General features: G+C 41.3%; 1 non-coding gene across 1 annotated transcript; it reads left to right on the top strand.

Annotated features, from left to right (window-relative positions):
- Nucleotides 1–2,206: 2,206 nt before the first annotated feature.
- Nucleotides 2,207–2,278, top strand: TRNAA-AGC. The gene has a single exon. It is a non-coding gene; the product is annotated as a tRNA-Ala (tRNA).
- The last annotated feature ends 3,701 nt before the right edge of the window (nt 2,279–5,979 follow it).

Below are 5,979 nucleotides of genomic sequence, written 5' to 3'. Positions count from 1 at the left end.
TAATTTTTGTATTTTTAGTAGAGACAGATTTCACAATGTTGGCTAAGCGTCTTATCCTCAGGTGATACCCCTGCTTCTGCCTCCCAAAGTTGTGGGATTACAGGCCTGAGCCATAGTGCCCAGCCTACGCAAATTGCAGTGGCGCGATCACCGCTCACTGCAAGCTCCTCCTCCCGGGTTCACGCCATTCTCCTGCCTCAGCCTCCCGAGTCGCTGGGACTACAGGTGCCCGCCACCAGGCCCGGCTAATTTTTTGTATTTTTAGTAAAGATGGGATTTCACTATGTTAGCCAGGATGGTCTCGATTTACTGACCTCATGATCCACCCGCCTCGGCCTCCCAAAGTGCTGGGATTGCAGGCATGAGCCGTTGCGCCCGGCCGATTTAAATCTTAATCGCATCTAACAAACACCTTCACAGAAATTTCTAGACTGATGTTTGACCGAGCAACTCTGCATTCTAACCTAGTCTAATTGATACATAAAATTAACCATAACACCTGTGTGGTGGCCTGGAGACACCTCTGAAGGCAGTAAGCTGAGGCATTCATTGTTCTCATCTTGTTTCTCATTTCTCAGAGATCACCGTACTTCATTGCCTAATGTTCATTGTTTCAGATTTTGCCTTTTTAGAAATTTTTGATTGATTCAGGTGGAATAGTAACTCTGGTTCCTGTCACTCTATCTTGGCCAGGGGTTTTCACTTCCCACACTTACCAGTTTTAAAGTTCAAAGTGAATCGTGATGGAAGAAACAAGAAGACACACTATGATTCCAAAAAAATCTTGTTTCCAAGCAGAGGTGTTAATAGTTGTCTGAGTCTTTTTTAAGATTTGTTCCTTACCTTCCAGGTGTGTACTGGGGTCTAGAGTAGTGCGTGTTTATGTGAATGTCAGATCTGGAAAAGATACTTAGTACTATTACTTCTATTTTCCACTCAGCAGTGAGAAAACTTTTCGGAAAGTGTTGTGATTATTACATGTTTTTCTCTCTTTTAATCCTCTAATATGTTGCATTAGATTAATGAATTTTATAATATTCATTGACACATGTCCATTTCTTTAATAAACTCCATCTTTTAGTTAGCTCAGGCTGCTGTAACAAAATACCATAAACTGGGTGGCTTAAACGGCAAGCATTTATTTCTGGAGGCTGCAAGTGCAAGCATTTAGTTCTGGAGTTCTGGACAAACATTTAGTTCTGGAGGCTGTAAATGCAAGGTAGGGTGAGAATTGCTGGTGTCATCTTGCCAAGCTACCTTTTATAGCCTCCTCCCCACCTTGCTCCTTCTCCCAACTCCAACCGTTCTGAACACTCCCACGCACAGCCCTCCCCTCATTTCTACTTGACATTCCTATCCATCCTTCCAGATTCGGTCACAGGTGACTGTAACCGAGGACTTCCTGAACTCTCTACGCAGGTACAAAGCCTTCTCTGTTCCCTTGGTGAGACAGGGTTCCGAACCATCTCTCTACATTTTCTGTAGAGAGAACCATTCCCTCTACAGAAAATAATGCGCCACAGAAGCAGAGATTTAGCCTCAATCTTAGAAGTAACATGTCTCCAACTTCATTCTGGGGTCTTCGTTTCAAAGAATCAGAGTAGGATCTGAGGATTCCTACTCTCCGGATTTGATTTGTATTCTCTGGAAAAAATGCGGATCAGGGGGCCGCGGGAGGCAATCCAACATCTTTACCCTTTAACCGTCCCAGTTGCTAACGGAGTGGAAAGAATTTAATTTTGTAACAGAAATTCCTTCACTACCTCCTTGTTTTCTAAGAAAAGGTGCATAGCGGTTTCTGGAGTTTGGGAATAGGATGCAGAGACGGGGTAAGGAATTGGAGGCAGTTCAGTAGTTTCCCTTAGTAAAGACAGTCGTTGGCAAAACATTTGCTATCTTTTCTGGAAGGATCTTTCCTTTGTCCTGAAAATCGTTTTACAAATGAGAAAAGCATTCAGAAAAGGAAGGTCTGGGAGAATGTTTCTTAACTGAAATTTCCTCTGGGCTGTTCGTAATCCTTACCAAATGTCCACAAGATGCCGGTTAATCAGAATTTCTTGGTGATAGAGGACTACAAAAAGGGGAAATGGAAATTCTAACGTTCATTAATGAAAGAATAAATATAAATGTTAAAAACAAGAAACTAAAGAGGTCAATTTCTATATTGTTTCATAAAAGTAGTTTAAATAGCAGTATTTTTCAAGGTGGGGATGTAGCTCAGTGGTAGAGCGCATGCTTAGCATGCATGAGGTCCCGGGTTCGATCCCCAGCATCTCCACTCTTTTGTATCTCTGCTCCAGAACCATCTTTCTTTCACAGAAACAGTCACAGCCCATTTCTGTGGAATCTGAAAATTAATCATCTTGCTTTGGTTACGCTTGTAGCTCTTTCATTTTTAAAATCTTATTCTTGCCTGGCCAACATGGTGAAACTCCGTCACTACTAAAAATACATGAATTAGCCGGGCTTGGTGGCAGGCACTTGTTATCCCAACTACTCGGGAGGCTGAGGCAGAAGAATCGCTTGAACCCGGGAGGCGAAGGTTGCAGTGAGCCGAGATCGCGCCATTGCACTCCAGCCTAGGGGATAAGAGCACGACTTCGTCTCAACAAAAAAAAAAAAAAAAAAAAAAAAAAAATTCCTTTCCATTCTCAGCCGCATTTACATGTGATGAGTGACTTTGGACCCTGTTCCATTAGGGCGGTGGTGGAAGGAACATTTATCAATAAAAGGACAATTATCAATAAAAATCCTAAGTGGATGTTCTGTGAACGAATTCATCTTTTCACTGAGTTTTGGTGCTGGGTTTGTGGTGGGCGATGCAACGGTAGGCTGAGCTCCGGTCTCAGGTTTCACCTTTTGGGGCTCAATGAGAAAAAGATGGATTTCACCTCAAGCTCGCAGGAAAGAAAATGTACTCTTCCCAGGCCGGAGGCTACGAAGGTACTGGGTAAATTTAGCGTCTCCAAACGTGGCAGTTCGCTCAGAAATCGTACACAAAGAGGTGAAATAGTAGCATTTTGACACTGACGTTTTCCTTCTGTGATTGCATTTTGCCAGTGACTTCATAGCGTTCCCATGATTGTGTGGATTTGATTCTTTCTATATTGATCTCTTTTGAAATCTCTAAATTTGCTTCACTGATTCTAAAACTGCTCACTTCAACTGTGCTTCTCAAACAAAAAAACAAAAACACTTCTCTTTTTAAAACTGGTGCTTTTATACCATGCACGTGTGTGAGGACTTTCTTTGGCTAGCTCTTTTGTGTATTTCGCAGAATACACAAAAATCTCCTTTTGGGATGCAGCGTCTCTTGTATTTTGGTGCTTTAGTCTCAACTTCCAACTTCGGACAAGGCAGAGATGCGGCAAGGAATGAGCGGGGGGGGGGCAGTTCAGTAGCTTCCCTAAGTAAAAACAGTCGTTGGCAAAACATTTTCTGTCTTTTCTGGAAGGATCTTTCCTTTGTCCTGAAAATATTTTTGCAAATGAGAAAAGCATTCAGAAAAGGAGGGTCTTGGAGAATGTTTCTTAAGTGAAATTTCCATCCCCACTCTGCTCCTAATGTCTGCCCCCAGTGGCCCTCAGTGCCACTCTTTCCCCATCAGTTCCCTAAATTTATTTCATATAAGAGACCTGGAGAAGTTATACATTTCACTGATTTAATACTTCAGCTACCCACAGGTTAAAGCTATGCACGCTTTATATCCCTTCCAAGAAAAAAAAAAAAAAAGATTATTTTATTTTGGTCACAGAAAGCCTGAGTCTTCCATTTATTCCTTCAGCAAATAATTTAAGTGATAGATTTATAGTTATTTACTTATTTGCATTTTCAGTGCATAACATGTAACAGTCTTCCTCTTCCCACCTACCATCCTTCTCTTAGGTCCTTTATATTAGTTGCAGTGTAGGGTAGTCCCCAAAGTCTGCCTTTCATCCCCAGTTGACCACAGGTTACAACTTACTTCGTATTTCAGAGGTTCTTGCCAAACACTGCCAGATTTCCTCCCTTGAATGTTTAAACTTTCCCAGGTTTGCCCAATACGGACAAGAAAGAAAAGAGAATTACTGTTAAATTTCTGTCTACCCACCATGATGTATTTTATTTTAAATTACCAAGAGGTTATTGATCACAATCTAAGAATAAACTGTGTGAAGATTTTCCTACATTACCTTATAGGTCTGCTGTATCTCATTTCTCCTTAATATGGAAAGAACAAATTATATTCCTCGCTAAATAACCTTGATTCACATCCAATTTTCTCTAGCACAAGACTTTGTAGAAACCACTAAATGGAGGCTCAGAGGAGTTTCTATCTGGTAACAAAAAGGAATCTTTTTAGCTTTTCAATGTTAAGGAATAGGATCAGCAAATAGAAGATTTTTCTCGAGGTTTCAGTTCTCTGCTCATTTTTATGTTTTTAGAAAATTGCCCCTTTTCTTTCTACCTTTTGCTTCTCTTAATATTCTTTTGGCAGAAAAGCTACAGAAAATTAGGCCTGGTTTGACCCAATTAAAATAGCCGTCTTTTGAAATATTGTTTAAAAAAATGTTTAATTTTCCTATCAGGAACCTAGAGTCATATGATAAATTAAAACAAGCCTTTCCTTTTACTTAAGACAGTCCCAAGTTATCAACTTCCCTTTTCCATGAGATAAGTTTGTTTCAATTGTCTTCCTTTGCTTTAGGATGAGGTCAGAACCATCTCAGACCACTGGCAAATAACCCCAAATTTCGATTTGAGGGAATAGGGCTTAAGGGTCTATTTCTTCCATCCCAGAAGGCCCTGAATTCTTAAGGGATCTGCTTTTCCCCCCAATAACTAGCTTTGCAAAGTAGGGATCTCAAGAAGTGGCAATTCTGATTTCTTAGTCCTGGGACAGTTTTGGAAAGACAAAACGTAAAATAGAAGCTTCTCTCTCCTTGGCAGAACTGTACCTGGCGAGATTAAGTTACGCCACCTCCACCGGCCCTTGACTTTTAAAATGTCTGTGAACTGCTCATGTGTCTATGACTAAAGGGCCAGTGGATACAGAGATACTGCTTTGACTCTTATTTTCCCTAAGAGCCTCTCCATGGTGGGAAAGCCTCTGGAGTCTCCCAGCCTCCTGCAGGAGCCTCAGTTCTGTAGCTCTGCCCCAAAATAGGCCCCAGGCCGTGAGTTCTGGCTCTGGAAGCACTAAGGTAGAGCTGCTATCATTCACTGAGGCTTCTGTCTGTGCCTCTGGGTTAAATGGTTTTACTTCATGCACTTACTATGCGGAACTTGAATTACTGGTGGGTTTTTGATTGGCTGTGTTTGGTGTTTTTTTTTTTATTTGGAGTTTTCTTCCTCTCTTTTTTTCCCTTATGATATGGGTATGTATTTATATTGTAGTCATTTTACATTTGTATTGTGGTCATTTTACATTTATACTGTGGTCATTTTAAATGGTCATTTAAAAACATACTAGATCTATTGTTGTTGTTCAAGTGGGTAAATTTTGTCAGAGATATCTCCAACAACAATATTTTTTCATAAGGTCAAAATCCTTTTTTTTTTTTTAGACGGAGTCTTGCTCTGTCACCCAGGCTGGAGTGCAGTGGTGTGATCTCAGCTCACTGCAAACTCCTCCTCCTGGGTTCACTCCATTCTCCTACCTCAGCCTCCTAAGTAGCTGGGAGTACAGGCGCCTGCCACCACGCCCAGCTAATTTTTTGTGTTTCTAGTGGAGACAGGGTTTCACCGTGTTAGCCAGGATGGTTTCAATTTCCTGAACTCGTGATCAGCCTGCGTCGGCCTCCCAAAGTGCTAGGATTACAGGCGTGAGCCACCACGCCAGGTCCAAGATAAAAATCTTTATACAGTCGTGTGTCAATAGGGGCAAATGTTCTGAGAAATGCACTGTCGGATGATTTAATCATTGTGCGAACATCACAGAGTGTACTTATGCAAACCTAGATGATATAGCCAACTACACACCTAGGCCATATGGTACAG

Source organism: Theropithecus gelada, chromosome 4, assembly GCF_003255815.1.
Source record: "Theropithecus gelada isolate Dixy chromosome 4, Tgel_1.0, whole genome shotgun sequence".
Taxonomy (NCBI): domain Eukaryota; kingdom Metazoa; phylum Chordata; class Mammalia; order Primates; family Cercopithecidae; genus Theropithecus; species Theropithecus gelada.
This window is presented reverse-complemented; position numbering and strand designations above follow the sequence as displayed.